The sequence below is a fragment of the Oncorhynchus kisutch genome, unplaced genomic scaffold (genome assembly GCF_002021735.2).
Source record: "Oncorhynchus kisutch isolate 150728-3 unplaced genomic scaffold, Okis_V2 scaffold3953, whole genome shotgun sequence".
NCBI lineage: Eukaryota > Metazoa > Chordata > Actinopteri > Salmoniformes > Salmonidae > Oncorhynchus > Oncorhynchus kisutch.
Window position 1 is genome coordinate 169,342 of NW_022265898.1, and position 17,629 is coordinate 186,970.

Here is a 17,629-nt window from a genome sequence, read left to right on the forward strand (position 1 = left end):
TGTCTCTGTCTCTGTCCCTGTCTCTGTCCCTTTCCATGTCTCTGTCCATGTCCCTGTCTCTGTCTATGTCTCTGTCCCCGTCTCTGTTCCTGTCTCTGTCCATGTCTCTGTCCCTGTCTCTGTCCATGTCTCTGTCTCTGTCCCTGTCCCCGTCTCTGTCCCTGTCCATGTCTCTGTCTCTGTCCATGTCTGTGTCCCTGTCTCTGTACCTGTCTCTGTCCCTTTCCATGTCTCTGTCCATGTCTCTGTCTCTGTTCATGTCTCTGTCTCTGTCCCTGTCCATGTCTCTGTCCATGTCTCTGTCCCCGTCTCTGTCCATGTCTCTGTCTCTGTCCATTTCTGTCTCTGTCTCTGTCCATGTCTCTGTCCCTGTCCCCTGTCTCTGTCCATGTCTCTGTCCCTGTCTCTGTCCATGTCTCTGTCCCCATCTCTGTCCATGTCTCTGTCTCTGTCCATTTATCTGTCCTTGTCTCTGTTCCTGTCTCTGTCCATGTCTCTGTCTCTGTCCCCGTCTCTGTCCATGTCTCTGTCCATGTCTCTGTCCCTGTTCCTGTCTCTGTACCTGTCTCTGTCCCTTTCCAAGTCTCTGTCCATGTCTCTGTCTCTGTCCATGTCTCTGTCTCTGTCCATGTCCCTGTCTCTGTCCATGTCTCTGTTCATGTCTCTGTCCATGTCTCTGTCCCCGTCTCTGTCCATGTCTCTGCCCCTGTCTATGTCCATTTCTGTCTCTGTCCATGTCTCTGTCCATGTCTCTGTCCCCATCTCTGTCCATGTCTCTGTCCATTTCTCTGTCTCTGTCCATGTCTCTGTCCCAGTCTCTGTTCCTGTCTCTGTCCATGTCTCTGTCCCTGTCTCTGTCCATGTCTCTGTCTCTGTCCCTGTCTCTGTCCCGTCTCTGTCCATGTCTCTGTCCCCGTCTCTGTTTCTGTCCATGTCTCTGTCTCTGTTTCTGTCCATGTCTCTGTGCCTGTTCCTGTCTCTGTACCTGTCTCTGTCCCTTTCCATGTCTCTGTCCATGTCTCTGTCTCTGTCCATGTCTCTGTCTCTGTCCATGTCACTGTCTCTGTCCATGTCTCTGTTCATGTCTCTGTCTCTGTCCCTGTCCATGTCTCTGTCCCCGTCTCTGTCCCTGTCTCTGTCCATTTCTGTCTCTGTCCATTTCTGTCTCTGTCCATGTCTCTGTCCCTGTCTCTGTCCATGTCTCTGTCCCCATCTCTGTCCATGTCTCTGTCTCTGTCCATGCCTCTGTCCCCGTCTCTGTTCCTGTCTCTGTCCATGTCTCTGTCCATGTCTCTGTCCATGTCTCTGTCCCCGTCTCTGTCTCTGTCCATGTCTCTGTCCCTGTCTCTGTTTCTGTCCATGTCTCTGTGCCTGTTCCTGTCTCTGTACCTGTCTCTGTCCCTTTCCATGTCTCTGTCCATGTCTCTTTCTCTGTCCATGTCTCTGTCCCTGTCTCTGTCCCTGTCTCTGTCCATTTCTGTCTCTGTCCATGTCTCTGTCCCTGTCCATGTCTCTGTCCCCATCTCTGTCCATGTCTCTGTCTCTGTCCATTTCTCTGTCTCTGTCCATGTCTCTGTCCCCGTCTCTGTCCATGTCTCTGTCCATGTCTCTGTCCATGTCTCTGTCCCTGTCTCTGTCCCTGTCCCCGTCTCTGTTCCTGTCTCTGTCCCTGTCTCTGTCTCTGTCCATGTCTCTGTCCATGTCTCTGTCCATGTCTCTGTCTCTCTTTCTCCCCCATCGTCCCTCCCTCACCCTCTGTTTTAATATCTATGGTATATCACACAGTCAGTAAACACACACACACACAAAACAAACACACACACACACACACAGACACACACACACAAAACAAACACACACACACAGACACACACACACACACACAAAACAAACACACACACAGACACACACACACACAAAACAAACACACACACACAGACACACACACACAAAACAAACACACACACACAGACACACACACACACACACACACACACAGACACACACACACAGACACAAAACAAACACACACACACAGACACACACACAAAACAAACACACACACAGACACAAACACACACACACTGACACACACACACACACAGTCATACACACACACACAGACACACACACACACAAACACACACAGACACACACACAAAACAAACACACACACACAGACACACACACAAAACAAACACACACACACAGACACACACACAAAACAAACACACACACAGACACAAACACACACACACTGACACACACACACACACAGTCATACACACACACACAGACACACACACACACACACACAGACACACACACACACACTGACACACACACACACACACACACACACACACACACAGACACAAACACACACACACTGAGGTGAGACAGATTGCAGAACAACATTGGGATGAAATCCATTTAAGGCAGTGTGTCTAATCTAACCTTTTATCTGCAGAATGAATTACATTTCATTTCCTCTTCCCTCCCCAACCACCGTGTTCCTGACAGAGACGTTTCATATTACACACGAGAAGATCAGTCTGTAAACACGTCTCTGTCCCTGTCTCTGTCCATGTCTCTGTCCATGTCTCTGTCTCTGTCTCTGTCTCTGTCTCTGTCTCTGTCTCTGTCTCTGTCCATGTCTCTGTCCATGTCTCTGTCTCTGTCTCTGTCTCTGTCCATGTCTCTGTCTCTGTCTCTGTCCATGTCTCTGTCCATGTCTCTGTCTCTGTCCATGTCTCTGTCTCTGTCTCTGTCTCTGTCCATGTCTCTGTCTCTGTCCATGTCTCTGTCTCTGTCCATGTCTCTGTCTCTGTCTCTGTCTCTGTCCATGTCTCTGTCTCTGTCTCTGTCTCTGTCCATGTCTCTGTCTCTGTCTCTGTCCATGTCTCTGTCCCTGTCTCTGTCCATGTCTCTGTCTCTGTCTCTGTCTCTGTCCATGTCTCTGTCCCTGTCTCTGTCCATGAGACAGATCAGTCTGTAAACACGTCTCTGTCCCTGTCTCTGTCCATGTCTCTGTCTCTGTCCATGTCTCTGTCTCTGTCCACGAGGCAGATCAGTCTGTAAACATGTCTCTGTCCCTGTCTCTGTCCATGTCTCTGTCTCTGTCTCTGTCCATGTCTCTGTCCCTGTCTCTGTCCATGAGACAGATCAGTCTGTAAACACGTCTCTGTCCCTGTCTCTGTCCATGTCTCTGTCTCTGTCTCTGTCCATGTCTCTGTCCCTGTCTCTGTCCACGAGACAGATCAGTCTGTAAACACGTCTCTGTCCCTGTCTCTGTCCATGTCTCTGTCTCTGTCCATGTCTCTGTCCCTGTCTCTGTCCACGAGACAGATCAGTCTGTAAACACGTCTCTGTCCCTGTCTCTGTCCATGTCTCTGTCTCTGTCCATGTCTCTGTCCCTGTCTCTGTCCACGAGACAGATCAGTCTGTAAACACGTCTCTGTCCATGTCTCTGTCCATGTCTCTGTCTCTGTCCATGTCTCTGTCCCTGTCTCTGTCCACGAGACAGATCAGTCTGTAAACACGATAAATGGCACAAAATGTCAACGCGCTGGAAATGTCCCCGGGAATGTAAACAGGAAGACATTTTTTAAAATGTATACTTCTTACACACGCTATTATAAATGATTAAGAACAAAGTCACAAGGTAAACATCTCGTATGTTCTCAGTCAAATCCAAAGTAGTTACCTGACTAACTACCTGGAATACTATGTAACCATCTGGAATAGTATGTAACTATCTGGAATAGTATGCGACTATCTAGAATAGTATGTAACTATCTGGAATAGTATGGAACTATCTGTAACTAGCTGGAATAGTATGCAACTATCTGTAACTATCTGGAATAGTATTCTACTATCTGTAACTATCTAGAATAGTATGTAACTATCTGGAATAGTATGTAACTATCTGGAATAGTATGATTCTATGTGAAATAGTATGTAACTATCTGGAATAACTATCTGAATAATATGTAACTATCTGGAATAGTATGTAACTATCTGGAATAGTATGTAACTATCTAGAATAGTATCTAACTATCTGTAACTATCTGGAATAGTATGCAACTATCTAGAATAGTATGTAACTATCTGGAATAGTATGAAACTATCTGGAATAGTATGTAACTATCTGGAATAGTATGAAACTATCTGGAATAGTATGTAACTATCTGGAATAGTATGTAACTATCTGTAACTATCTGGAATAGTATGTAACTATCTGGAATAGTATGAAACTATCTGGAATAGTATGTAACTATCTGGAATAGTATGTAACTATCTGGAATAGTATGTAACTATCTGGAATAGTATGAAACTATCTGGAATAGTATGTAACTATCTGGAATAGTATGAAACTATCTGGAATAGTATGCAACTATCTGGAATAGTATGAAACTATCTGGAATAGTATGTAACTATCTGGAATAGTATGTAACTATCTGGAATAGTATGTAACCATCTGGAATAGTATGTAACTACCTGGAATAGTATGAAACTATCTGGAATAGTATGCAACTATCTGTAACTATCTGGAATAGTATGTAACCATCTAGAATAGTATGCAACTATCTGGAATAGTATGAAACTATCTGGAATAGTATGAAACTATCTGGAATAGTATGTAACTATCTGGAATAGTATGTAACTATCTGGAATAGTATGAAACTATCTGGAATAGTATGTAACTATCTGGAATAGTATGTAACTACCTGGAATAGTATGTAACTATCTGGAATAGTATGTAACTATCTGGAATAGTATGTAACTATCTGGAATAGTATGTAACTATCTGGAATAGTATGTAACTATCTGGAATAGTATGTAACTATCTGGAATAGTATGTAACTATCTGGAATAGTATGCGACTATCTGGAATAGTATGTAACTATCTGGAATAGTATGTAACTATCTGGAATAGTATGTAACTATCTAGAATAGTATGTAACTACCTGGAATAGTATGTAACTATCTAGAATAGTATGTAACTATCTAGAATAGTATGTAACTATCTAGAATAGTATGTAACTACCTGGAATAGTATGTAACTATCTAGAATAGTATGTAACTATCTAGAATAGTATGTAACTATCTGTAACTATCTGGAATAGTATACTTGGTATCATTAGGACTTTAACTCACGTGAGGATTCAACCATAGAAATAAACAACTTTTTATATTTTTTCTCCCCAATTTCGTGACATCTAATTGGTAGTTACAGTCTTGTCCCATCGCTGCACTGCCTCTTGACACATTGCTTCAACCGGAAGCCAGCCGCACCGATGTGTCGGAGGAAACACCGTCCTGCTGGCAACCAAAGTCAGATTGCAGGCTCCCGGCCAGCCACAAGGAGTCGCTAGATCACGATGGGACAAGGAAATCCCGGCCCAGCCAAAACCATCCCGTAACCCGGAATAAGCAGGGACAATTGTGCCCCACCACATGGGTCTCTCGGTCACGGTCCGGCTGTGACACAGCCTGGGATAGAACCCGGGTCTGTAGTGACGCCTCACTGCAACGCAGTGCTTTAGACCGCTGCGCCACTGGAGAGGCAGCAATAAGTGGAATATATTTATATGGTTACAACAACAACACTACAGTAACTGTTCCCAGTAATATGTCATTTCCTGTTCCCAGTAATATGTCATTTCCTGTTCCCAGTAATATGTCATTTCCTGTTTCCTCCAGAAACTCCAGCATAAGGAACTATCTGACCACTAGTCTTAACCATAGTGATACAGTAGTGTTCCCACTATGTAGAGAGATAACTATCTGACCACTAGTCTTGGTAACCATAGTGATACAGTAGTGTTCCCACTATGCAGAGAGATAACTATCTGACCACTAGCCTTGGTAACCATAGTGATACAGTAGTGTTCCCACTATGCAGAGAGATAACTATCTGACCACTAGCCTTGGTAACCATAGTGATACAGTAGTGTTCCCACTATGCAGAGAGATAACTATCTGACCACTAGCCTTGGTAACCATAGTGATACAGTAGTGTTCCCACTATGCAGAGAGATAACTATCTGACCACTAGTCTTGGTAACCGTGGTGATACAGTAGTGTTCCCACTATGCAGAGAGATAACTATCTGACCACTAGCCTTGGTAACCAAAGTGATACAGTAGTGTTCCCACTATGCAGAGAGATAACTATCTGACCACTAGCCTTGGTAACCATAGTGATACAGTAGTGTTCCCACTATGTAGAGAGATAACTATCTGACCACTAGCCTTGGTAACCATAGTGATACAGTAGTGTTCCCACTATGTAGAGAGATAACTATCTGACCACTAGCCTTGGTAACCGTGGTGATACAGTAGTGTTCCCACTATGTAGAGAGATAACTATCTGACCACTAGCCTTGGTAACCATAGTGATACAGTAGTGTTCCCACTATGCAGAGAGATAACTATCTGACCACTAGCCTTGGTAACCATAGTGATACAGTAGTGTTCCCACTATGCAGAGAGATAACTTTCTGACCACTAGCCTTGGTAACCATAGTGATACAGTAGTGTTCCCACTATGCAGAGAGATAACTATCTGACCACTAGCCTTGGTAACCATAGTGATACAGTAGTGTTCCCACTATGCAGAGAGATAACTATCTGACCACTAGCCTTGGTAACCATAGTGATACAGTAGTGTTCCCACTATGCAGAGAGATAACTATCTGACCACTAGCCTTGGTAACCATAGTGATACAGTAGTGTTCCCACTATGTAGAGAGATAACTATCTGACCACTAGCCTTGGTAACCAAAGTGATACAGTAGTGTTCCCACTATGCAGAGAGATAACTATCTGACCACTAGCCCCGGTAACCATGGCAGCATTCCCACTATGCAGAGAGACACTATGAGGAATGATCAGCACCAACTCACAACATTTCAGAATCTGTAGTTAACTTTGTAGAGAGGAGCTTTTGATAAAGAGCTATTCAGACACTCTTGGTAGGACAATATATGTTTGCTAGCCTGGTCCCAGATCAGTCTGTGTGTTTGCTTTACACCAATAGATGTTTGCTAGCCTTGTCCCAGATCAGTCTGTCAAGCCAGACATGGCGTGACAATTCTATAAGGAATTGGCCCAAAAAAAAAACAGACTGGCACCAAGGCTAGAGGTTTGCTTTAAAAAAGGTTTAGAGGGAATGTTATGGACAGGTCCTGGACCAGATGTTATGGACAGGTCCTGGACCAGCAGGGTTTAGAGGAGAGGTTATGGACTGGTCCTGGACCAGATGTTGTGGACAGGTCCTGGACCAGCAGGGTTTAGAGGGGAGGTTATGGACAGGTCCTGGACCAGATGTTATGGACAGGTCCTGGCCCAGCAGGGTTTAGAGGGGAGGTTATGGACAGGTCCTGGACCAGATGTTATGGACAGGTCCTGGCCCAGATGTTATGGACAGGTCCTGGACCAGCAGGGTTTAGAGGGGAGGTTATGGACTGGTCCTGGACCAGATGTTATGGACAGGTCCTGGACCAGCAGGGTTTAGAGGGGAGGTTATGGACAGGTCCTGGACCAGATGTTATGGACAGGTCCTGGCCCAGCAGGGTTTAGAGGGGAGGTTATGGACAGGTCCTGGACCAGATGCTATGGACAGGTCCTGGACCAGATGTTATGGACAGGTCCTGGACCAGCAGGGTTTAGAGGGGAGGTTATGGACAGGTCCTGGACCAGATGTTATGGACAGGTCCTGGACCAGATGTTATGGACAGTACCTGGACCAGATGTTATGGACAGTACCTGGACCAGATGTTATGGACAGTACCTGGACCAGCAGGGTTTAGAGGGGATGTTATGGACAGGTCCTGGACCAGCAGGGTTTAGAGGGGAGGTTATGGACAGGTCCTGGACCAGATGTTAAGGACAGTACCTGGACCAGATGTTATGGACAGTACCTGGACCAGCAGGGTTTAGAGGGGATGTTAAGGACAGGTCCTGGACCAGATGTTATGGACAGTACCTGGACCAGCAGGGATTCACAGCGTGCTGTTTCTTCTGTTCCTTCTTCTTCTCAGATCCATAACAGCCTGTTTGGTCCTGGCTTGGTTCAGTCAGTGGTCACATTGCTCTGAGGTCTGCTGTGGGTCTCTAGTGGTGGGTCTCCTGATCCTCAGCTAGGGGGAGGGGGTTGAGGTCCGGTCTCACAGCCCAGGGAGGAGAGAGGCTCAGTGGGTAGCTGCTGTCTCTGTGTCCCTCTGTCCAGGCTTGCGGCAAGGTGTGTGTGAGAGGAGTGAGCCAGGCAGAGACACACTCGCTGCTCCACAATCCAGCTCTCCGGGCAGGTTCACACTATATCCACACTGCACACACAGCTCTTAAAGGGATGGTCAACCACCTTTATTACAGGAGCCGCTCTTAAAGGGATGGTCACCACCTTTATTACAGGAATAGAGAGAAAGAGAGGGAGAGAAAAGAGGAGAGGATGTCAGGACATTTAATTATGTGGCTTTGATAGGAAAACAAGAAGAGGGAGAGGAGGATGAGAGGGGGATGAGGGGGGATGAGGGGGGATGAGAGGAGGAGGGGGGAGGAGGAGAGGAGGATGAGAGGAGGAGGAGGATGAGGGGGGATGAGAGGAGGTGGGAAGGAGGAGGAGAGGGGGATGAGAGGAGGAGGGGGGATGAGGGGGGGATGAGAGGAGGAGGGGGGATGAGAGGAGGTGGGAAGGAGGAGGAGAGGGGGATGAGAGGAGGGGAGGGGGATGAGAGGAGGGGAGGGGGATGAGAGGAGGGGAGGGGGATGAGAGGAGGAAAGGAGGAGGAGAGGGGTATGAGAGGATGAGAGGAGGAGAGGAGGAGGGGAGGAGGAGGAGGATGAGAGGGGGATGAGAGGAGGATGAGAGGAGGAGGGGAGGAGAAGAGGAGGAGAGGGGGATGAGAGGAGGAGGAGGAGAGGAGGAGGAGAGGAGGAGAGAAGGAGGAGGAGAGGGGATGAGAGGAGGAGAGGAGGAGAAAAGGAGGAGAGGGGAGGAGGAGAGGAGGATGAGAGAAGGAGGAGAGGGGGATGAGAGGAGGAGAGGAGGAGGAGAGGAGGAGGAGAGGGGGATGAGAGGAGGAGAGGAGGAGGAGAGGGGGATGAGAGGAGGATGAGAGGAGGAGAAAGCGATGAGAGGATGATGAGAAGAGGAGGGGAGGGGGATGAGAGGAGGAGAGGAGGATGAGAGGATGTCAGACATTTAATTATGTGGCTTTTATAGAAAAAACAGGCTAAACAAAGGTAGAGGGAGAGGAGGAGGAGAGGTTCCTCCTGTCGTCCTAATGGATGCCACAGTAAACAGGGAGCAGCACACTGCTAACAACAAGGCTTCTCTGCTGTCTTAAACAGAGCCATTTAAAGGGCCACATAATATGAAGAGACCCAATGAACCCCTTTCGGGACATTTTAGTGAGGGAAGACGAGCCCCTAAAGGGGAATGAGGTGCCTGGCGTGTGATGTCATGACTATTGTCATAACGTCTCAGTGGGAGTTGGACCCCTCTAAGACGTACTGTTGGGTTCATTACATGCAGCTCCATGAAAGAGACATGAATTAAAAGGAGATTAAGAAGAAGCCCAGAGGTGAAAGATAAAGTAGAACAGTTTAATAATGGACCCAAGTGGTGCCAAAAACAACAACAAGGAGAATAGTACCAGTCATGTGGAGGAACCATCACTACTAATTCTCCTGATATATAATAGTACCAGTCATGTAGAGGAACCATCACTACTAATTCTCCTGATATATAATAGTACCAGTCATGTAGAGGAACCATCACTACTAATTCTCCTGATATGTAATAGTACCAGTCATGTGGAGGAACCATCACTACTAATTCTCCTGATATATAATAGTACCAGTCATGTAGAGGAACCATCACTACTAATTCTCCTGATATATAATAGTACCAGTCATGTAGAGGAACCATCACTACTAATTCTCCTGATATATAATAGTACCAGTCATGTAGAGGAAGTCAATTCTGGCCGAAAAAGATGAGTAATTTAATAGAGCATTATTATTATATATAGTCTGATCCCAGATCAGTGTCTCAGTATGAATCCTCTTTATATTTCATTACCACTATATTTAGTCTGATCCCAGATCGGTGTCTCAGTATGAATCCTCTTCATATTTCATTACCACTATATTTAGTCTGATCCCAGATCAGTGTTAGATGTGTAGCTGGATACATTTACTGACTGAAACAGACTCTGTGAACCAAAGTCTACTTCTAGCAGGTTTCAGATGTTAGCTTTTCTACCCAGTTGGTTTTAGAATGATTATCCTGTATGAAAAACACACACACAGCCACACACACACACACACACACACACACACACACACACACACACACACACACACACACACACACACACACACACACACACACACACACACACACAGCCACACACACACACACACAGCCACACACACACACAGCCACACACACACACACACACACAGCCACACACACAGCCACACACACACACACACACACACACACACACACACACACACACACACACACACACACACACACACACACACACACACACACACACACACACACACACACACACACAGCCACACACACACACAGCCACACACACACACACACACACAGCCACATACACACACACACACACACACACACACAGCCACACACACACACACACACACACACACAATCTATATGGAGAAACTGTGGCTGTGTGATATGTAATATAATCTCTTACAACCCTAGGGGGATATCTAGCTTGAACATATGAGAGAGGAACATGGAGAGCAGGGCAGGTGTGAGGGAGGGAGAAGGGGAGAATGTGCTGGTGTGGGAGTCAGAAGAGTGGGAGAGGAGGGAAGTCAGTGAGGAGCAGAATGTATCTACCAAGGAAAGAACACCGTGGAAAGGCAAAGATTCTGAGAGAGAATGCTTGCGCATTCCGAGGTTCCGTGGTTGCTACGGTGACGGTCTGTTGGCTAGCCAGGCAGGGGAGGGAGGGTACTGGTCCTAGGGAGACTGTTACCATGGACATTGGCTGTTTCTGATGGGGAGATATGTAGTAGTGATCAGGGGGAGGGGGGGAGGTTGATAGTTACATATCGCAATATTATTTTTAGATGATATATATAAATATTTGAATCCCAAGTATTTATTTTGTATAGATTTTTTGCTACTGTAGGTAGCGTTAGCTAACGTTAGTCGGCTGTACCTGCGCCAAAACCTTTCATCGTATAGCTAGCCCGGATCTCCATCTTCTATTTAAATAGTGAGCCAACGTGTTTTCACGTTATCACAGTACATATAGAATCACTATACATATCACAGTCCGTGACAGCGGCTGTCCTATCTGGAGTCAAAGAGGTGTGTCTCTCCAGTCCTGTTTCAGCTCAAGAGGTGTGTCTCTCCAGTCCTGTTCCAGCTCAAGAGGTGTGTCTCTCCAGTCCTGTTCCAGCTCAAGAGGTGTGTCTCTCCAGTCCTGTTTCAGCTCAAGAGGTGTGTCTCTCCAGTCCTGTTCCAGCTCAAGAGGTGTGTCTCTCCAGTCCTGTTCCAGCTCAAGAGGTGTGTCTCTCCAGTCCTGTTCCAGCTCAAGAGGTGTGTCTCTCCAGTCCTGTTTCAGCTCAAGAGGTGTGTCTCTCCAGTCCTGTTTCAGCTCAAGAGGTGTGTCTCTCCAGTCCTGTTTCAGCTCAAGAGTTTAAGGCTGCATAGTGAAGGTGTGAAAATGCTGCTCCATCAAACCAGGATGACAACAGAACAGAACTCTGTAACCTCTAAACAGCAGATGACAGGCCGAACGCTGACTGCTGACTGGGACACTTTCTCTCTGCAAGAACAGATCTCATTACAGGGGTCAGCAAGCAAGACCGACTAACAGCATGGTTCTGTTGGGCTGTGTGTGTGTGTGTGTGTGTGTGTGTGTGTGTGTGTGTGTGTGTGTGTGTGTGTGTGTGTGTGTGTGTGTGTGTGTGTGTGTGTGTGTGTGTGTGTGTGTAGGTGTATGCAGGTGTGTGTGTAGGTGTGTGTATGTGTGCGCGTGTGTGTGAATGTGAAAGAGACAGGAGAGCTGACAGATATGACAGTGTAGTCCTAGGATGTGCGTCCCAATTGGAAGCCCATCCCCTAGAACCCTGGTCCAGAACAGGACACTACATCAGGAATGGCAGCCCATCCCCCAGAACCCTGGTCCAGAACAGGACACTACATCAGGACCGGCAGCCCATCCCCTAGAACCCTGGTCCAGAACAGGACACTACATCAGGACCGGCAGCCCATCCCCTAGAATCCTGGTCCAGAACAGGACACTACATCAGGACCGGCAGCCCATCCCCTAGAATCCTGGTCCAGAACAGGACTCTACATCAGGACCGGCAGCCCATCCCCCAGAACCCTGGTCCAGAACAGTACACTATATCAGGAACGGCAGCCCATCCCGCAGAACCCTGGTCCAGAACAGGACACTACATCAGGACCGGCAGCCCATCCCCTAGAACCCTGGTCCAGAACAGTACACTATATCAGGAACGGCAGCCCATCCCCCAGAACCCTGGTCCAGAACAGGACACTACATCAGGACCGGCAGCCCATCCCCTAGAACCCTGGTCCAGAACAGTACACTATATCAGGAACGGCAGCCCATCCCCCAGAACCCTGGTCCAGAACAGGACACTACATCAGGACCGGCAGCCCATCCCCTAGAACCCTGGTCCAGAACAGTACACTATATCAGGAACGGCAGCCCATCCCCCAGAACCCTGGTCCAGAACAGTACACTATATCAGGAACGGCAGCCCATCCCTCAGAACCCTGGTCAGCCCATCCCCCAGAACCCTGGTCCAGAACAGGACTCTACATCAGGATAAGGTACCGTCTGGGACTCGTCATCGAGGCCGTGATGAACTGGTGCAGGTATTAAAAGCCTCTGTCTCTCAGGAGGACTACAGAGTTATTATGGGAGTTAATCAGATAGCAGTGACATGACACCTACCCAGACATACATCACACAGATCTAGATACTGGAAGATGGTGAGCTGACACACAGACAGCCAATGGAAAATTAGCTGACACACAGACAGCCAATGGAAAATGAGCTGACACACAGACAGCCAATGGAAAAAGAGCTGAGACACAGCCAACCAATGCAAAATGAGCTGAGACACAGCCCGCCAATGGGATATGAGCTGACACACAGCCAGCCAATGGAATATGAGCTGACACACAGCCAGCCAATGGAATATGAGCTGACACACAGCCAGCCAATGGGATATGAGCATAGAGTATTGTGCTGATCTCATATAACAGTCAAAAGGATTTCACTGGACTTCAAGCATCCATCATCAGCCAATAGGAATCAGGATATCTATCTGATCTGTCCATGAGAGAGCTGTGTTACTGAGGAGGGGAGGATGAGGAGGCAGTCAGCCACAGCAGAGAGCTGTGTTACTGAGGAGGGGAGGATGAGGAGGCAGTCAGCCACAGCAGAGAGCTGTGTTACTGAGGAGGGGAGGATGAGGAGGCAGTCAGCCACAGCAGAGAGCTGTGTTACTGAGGAGGGGAGGATGAGGAGGCAGTCAGCCACAGCAGAGAGCTGTGTTACTGAGGAGAGGAGGATGAGCATCAGTCCAGCAGAGAGCTGTGTTACTGAGGGGAGGAGGATGAGGAGGCAGTCAGCCAAAGCAGAGGAAGGCATTATTGACACACTCCGTGTATCCGTTCCAACAGTTAACTGAGCTGAGAGACTCAACAGCAGCCTGTAGATCAAGTATCAGGGCTGTGGATCCTCACAACTCTATATATTCCTGATAAAATGTATTTCTTGACAATACAGTCAATGCATCATAGCTTTGGTAGAGGCACCAACTGAGCCATATGAAATTGTCTCCCTGTCCAACACTGTCTCTCAGCTGTCTCCCTGTCCAACACTGTCTCCCTGTCCAACACTGTCTCTCAGCTGTATCCCTGTCCAACACTGTCTCTCAGCTGTCTCCCTGTCCAACACTGTCTCTCAGCTGTCTCCCTGTCCAACACTGTCACTCAGCTGTCTCCCTGTCCAACACTGTCTCTCAGCTGTATCCCTGTCCAACACTGTCTCAGCTGTATCCCTGTCCAACACTGTCTCAGCTGTCTCACTGTCCAACACTGTATCCCTGTCCAACACTGTCTCAGCTGTCTCCCTGTCCAACACTGTCTCAGCTGTATCACTGTCCAACACTGTCTCCCTGTCCAACACTGTCTCTCAGCTGTCTCCCTGTCCAACACTGTCTCTCAGCGGTATCCCTGTCCAACACTGTCTGCCTGTCCAACACCGTCTCAGCTGTATCCCTGTCCATCACTGTATCCCTGTCCATCACTGTCTCAGCTGTATCCCTGTCCATCACTGTATCCCTGTCCAACACTGTCTCAGCTGTATCCCTGTCCAACACTGTCTCTCAGCTGTCTCCCTGTCAAACACTGTCTCCCTGTCCAACACTGTCTCTCAGCTGTATCCCTGTCCAACACTGTCTCAGCTGTATCCCTGTCCAACACTGTCTCACTGTCCAACACTGTCTCTCAGCTGTCTCCCTGTCCAACACTGTCTCATCTGTATCCCTGTCCAACACTGTCTCAGCTGTATCCCTGTCCAACACTGTCTCATCTGTATCCCTGTCCAACACTGTCTCAGCTGTATCCCTGTCCAACACTGTCTCAGCTGTCTCCCTGTCCAACACTGTCTCAGCTGTATCCCTGTCCAACACTGTCTCCCTGTCCAACACTGTCTCAGCTGTCTCCCTGTCCAACACTGTCTCAGCTGTATCCCTGTCCAACACTGTCTCAGCTGTATCCCTGTCCAACACTGTCTCATCTGTATCCCTGTCCAACACTGTCTCAGCTGTATCCCTGTCCAACACTGTCTCAGCTGTCTCCCTGTCCAACACTGTCTCAGCTGTATCCCTGTCCAACACTGTCTCCCTGTCCAACACTGTCTCAGCTGTCTCCCTGTCCAACACTGTCTCAGCTGTATCCCTGTCCAACACTGTCTCCCTGTCCAACACTGTCTCAGCTGTCTCCCTGTCCAACACTGTCTCAGCTGTATCCCTGTCCAACACTGTCTCAGCTGTATCCCTGTCCAACACTGTCTCATCTGTATCCCTGTCCAACACTGTCTCAGCTGTATCCCTGTCCAACACTGTCTCATCTGTATCCCTGTCCAACACTGTCTCAGCTGTATCCCTGTCCAACACTGTCTCATCTGTATCCCTGTCCAACACTGTCTCAGCTGTATCCCTGTCCAACACTGTCTCAGCTGTCTCCCTGTCCAACACTGTCTCAGCTGTATCCCTGTCCAACACTGTCTCAGCTGTCTCCCTGTCCAACACTGTCTCAGCTGTATCCCTGTCCAACACTGTCTCCCTGTCCAACACTGTCTCAGCTGTCTCCCTGTCCAACACTGTCTCAGCTGTATCCCTGTCCAACACTGTCTCCCTGTCCAACACTGTCTCAGCTGTCTCCCTGTCCAACACTGTCTCAGCTGTATCCCTGTCCAACACTGTCTCAGCTGTATCCCTGTCCAACACTGTCTCATCTGTATCCCTGTCCAACACTGTCTCAGCTGTATCCCTGTCCAACACTGTCTCAGCTGTCTCCCTGTCCAACACTGTCTCAGCTGTATCCCTGTCCAACACTGTCTCAGCTGTCTCCCTGTCCAACACTGTCTCAGCTGTATCCCTGTCCACACTGTATCCCTGTCCAACACAGTCTCAGCTGTCTCCCTGTCCAACACTGTCTCAGCTGTATCCCTGTCCAACACTGTATCCCTGTCCAACACAGTCTCAGCTGTCTCCCTGTCCAACACTGTCTCAGCTGTATCCCTGTCCAACACTGTATCCCTGTCCAACACAGTTTCAGCTGTCTCTCTGTCCAACACTGTCTCTCAGCTGTATCCCTGTCCAACACTGTCTCAGCTGTATCCCTGTCCAACACTGTATCCCTGTCCAACACAGTTTCAGCTGTCTCTCTGTCCAACACTGTCTCTCAGCTGTATCCCTGTCCAACACTGTCTCAGCTGTATCCCTGTCCAACACTGTATCCCTGTCCAACACTGTCTCAGCTGTCTCCCTGTCCAACACTGTATCCCTGTCCAACACTGTATCCCTGTCCAACACTGTCTCTCAGCTGTATCCATGTCCAACACTGTCTCAGCTGTATCCCTGTCCAACACTGTATCCCTGTCCAACACAGTTTCAGCTGTCTCTCTGTCCAACACTGTCTCTCAGCTGTATCCCTGTCCAACACTGTCTCAGCTGTATCCCTGTCCAACACTGTATCCCTGTCCAACACTGTCTCAGCTGTCTCCCTGTCCAACACTGTATCCCTGTCCAACACTGTATCCCTGTCCATCACTGTCTCAGCTGTATCCCTGTCCATCACTGTATCCCTGTCCAACACTGTCTCAGCTGTATCCCTGTCCATCACTGTATCCCTGTCCATCACTGTCTCAGCTGTATCCCTGTCCATCACTGTATCCCTGTCCATCACTGTCTCAGCTGTATCCCTGTCCATCACTGTATCCCTGTCCAACACTGTCTCAGCTGTATCCCTGTCCAACACTGTCTCTCAGCTGTCTCCCTGTCCAACACTGTCTCCCTGTCCAACACTGTCTCTCAGCTGTATCCCTGTCCAACACTGTCTCAGCTGTATCCCTGTCCAACACTGTCTCAGCTGTCTCACTGTCCAACACTGTCTCTCAGCTGTCTCCCTGTCCAACACTGTCTCATCTGTATCCCTGTCCAACACTGTCTCAGCTGTATCCCTGTCCAACACTGTCTCATCTGTATCCCTGTCCAACACTGTCTCAGCTGTCTCCCTGTCCAACACTGTCTCAGCTGTATCCCTGTCCAACACTGTCTCCCTGTCCAACACTGTCTCAGCTGTCTCCCTGTCCAACACTGTCTCAGCTGTATCCCTGTCCAACACTGTCTCAGCTGTATCCCTGTCCAACACTGTCTCATCTGTATCCCTGTCCAACACTGTCTCAGCTGTATCCCTGTCCAACACTGTCTCAGCTGTCTCCCTGTCCAACACTGTCTCAGCTGTATCCCTGTCCAACACTGTCTCCCTGTCCAACACTGTCTCAGCTGTCTCCCTGTCCAACACTGTCTCAGCTGTATCCCTGTCCAACACTGTCTCAGCTGTATCCCTGTCCAACACTGTCTCATCTGTATCCCTGTCCAACACTGTCTCAGCTGTATCCCTGTCCAACACTGTCTCAGCTGTCTCCCTGTCCAACACTGTCTCAGCTGTATCCCTGTCCAACACTGTCTCCCTGTCCAACACTGTCTCAGCTGTCTCCCTGTCCAACACTGTCTCAGCTGTATCCCTGTCCAACACTGTCTCCCTGTCCAACACTGTCTCAGCTGTATCCCTGTCCAACACTGTCTCAGCTGTATCCCTGTCCAACACTGTCTCATCTGTATCCCTGTCCAACACTGTCTCAGCTGTATCCCTGTCCAACACTGTCTCAGCTGTCTCCCTGTCCAACACTGTCTCAGCTGTATCCCTGTCCAACACTGTCTCAGCTGTCTCCCTGTCCAACACTGTCTCAGCTGTCTCCCTGTCCAACACTGTATCCCTGTCCAACACAGTC

At 48.4% G+C, this 17,629-nt stretch overlaps 1 protein-coding gene across 2 annotated transcripts in view; it reads right to left on the bottom strand.

The window, feature by feature from the left end:
• The window catches only part of LOC109884467 (receptor-type tyrosine-protein phosphatase epsilon), a 150,904-nt gene that overhangs the window by 71,160 nt on the left and 62,115 nt on the right, over window positions 1-17,629 (bottom strand). For both annotated transcript variants that reach the window (XM_031821276.1, XM_031821277.1), the window contains exon 2: window positions 7,993-8,406. The gene's annotated coding sequence lies outside the window, so the exon portion shown is untranslated. The remainder of the gene's footprint in view (window positions 1-7,992; window positions 8,407-17,629) is intronic.